This window comes from Vicia villosa, linkage group LG1, assembly GCF_029867415.1.
Source record: "Vicia villosa cultivar HV-30 ecotype Madison, WI linkage group LG1, Vvil1.0, whole genome shotgun sequence".
NCBI classification, from domain to species: domain Eukaryota; kingdom Viridiplantae; phylum Streptophyta; class Magnoliopsida; order Fabales; family Fabaceae; genus Vicia; species Vicia villosa.
The window spans coordinates 151,185,700-151,187,602 of record NC_081180.1 but is presented as its reverse complement, the minus strand read 5'-3'; positions in this window follow the sequence as shown (position 1 = coordinate 151,187,602).

The window sequence follows — 1,903 nt, the reverse complement described above, 5'->3', positions numbered from 1 at the left end:
TCACTCAGACTCGTCTCCCCTCTCGCGTTCATATCCTCACCGGCGATGGTCACCACTTCCAACCGCCGCCGTTTCACTTCGAATCATTGCGCTCTAAACACAAACTCACCCTAAAATCATGCTCTTAGCCTAAATCTACGATCAATTTAACAAGAAGAGGCCTCACGTGGACGAATCGGAGAAAGGGAAAGACGAAACCTAGGTCAAAGATTTTGAGATTCAAGCCAAATTTCTAACAATTGGAGCGGATAAACTTCTAATCAGATGCAGATGCTAAGAGAAGAACGAGAAGATGCGTCGGTCGTACCTGATTAAGTGGCCCGAGCTTCCGGTGCGACGGTGAAGACGAATCTTCCGGCGAATTCGAACTGGTGAGTATCTCTTGTTCCTTCTCTTCTCCGTTTCGCTTTTCTCTTCCTCTTCTCTTTTTACTTTGAATTTTGTGCGAGTGTTGTTGATTGCGTGTTGCGGAGAGAGATCCTGAGAGATTGCCGAGAGTGAGTGAAACTGCTGAGTGATGAGAGAAGGGGCCAAGCACAAGCCTCTTGAAGCTCTGATAGTGAGCTTCAATGGCTTCCTCACTGTGCGCGTACGTGAGAGGTGTGGGAGTGAGAATGTTTGAACTGTGGTTTCACGATCTTTCCTTCAAAGTCTGCAAGCGAGACAATGATGGTGATAGTGCTTAGGTGTCCTTTCCTGAATGGTGGCACTGACTTTTATACAGTAATGATTGGGCAATCATCAGGAATTCTTAGATGTGGGACTCAGCATTTTGCAAGGTATTTTTCCACTTCCTTGAATGTGGGACTAAGTTTGATTGCAGCACACTTTTTTTTAGTTCTTGAATGTGGGACTTGACTCTTTGAGCGTAGTTTTGATTTTGTGAGTGTGGGACTTGTATGGATGGATGTTATTTAATTCTGGATGCATGGCTGTTTGTGTTGAGTTAGACCTTCAAAAGTGATGGCTGCAGTAGGATATATGCCGAATTGGTTAGGGATTTGATGTGTTGGCTTGAAGTGTGTATGCTTTGGATTGTGTGAATTTGTGGGATTCTGAATGTGTAATATGGGGCTGATTATTAGGAACCGTATGTTGGCATAGTATGTGTATGGCATAGACTTCCTTGGAGTGTGGTTAGTATTTGGTTAGGATTTTGTAATTTGAAATGTTTGGATGAAACTGTTTGGTGGATGTATCTGAACATGAGTTGATGAATGTGCGTATGGCCAGTTTATTGTAAGCATAGCTTGATTTTTGTTTAGTAAGTGCATGAGGTACAGAATTGAACTTGTTTATTTTTGTGCTTTGATGGTGATGCAGGGTCTGTTTTTTTTGGTATGTTTATGGACTGTGTGTGTGTGTGAATGTACAGGATCGTTGGATTTTTGTTGTGAATGGGGGCTGAGTTAATGAAGATCATGACTATGTTTTGTGTGTGTTGGTTTAATGTGTAGGATTTGAAGTTTAGAAATTCTGTTTGTGGTTTTAAATTGAATGAACTTGAGTGTATAAAATTGTTGGTCTTGGGGTGTGAGTGTTAGCTTGCTGAGACGCTTTTGCTGTAGATGTGAAATGGGGCTTGTGTTTGAATTGGGTTCAAGTAAACATGATTGGGCTGAATTGTTATGGTTTTGTTTTGTGCAGGTCACAGCTTGGATGATGAATGGAAACGGCTAATGGCATAAGGAAATGCAAGTGAAGGGTTTTGGCGAAACATGAACCAACTGTATTTGTTTGTTGAGATTTTCTATGTAGTTGTAATGTGTAATGTATGGATTTGTAATGAAGTACTTTGTGTAATTTCTTTGAGTGTAAGTGGTGTGATGGCAGTGTAATATTTTGAAAGTGAATGGCCTTTTTGTATAATTTGTAATATGAAGGATTTTGAAATGGATGAACT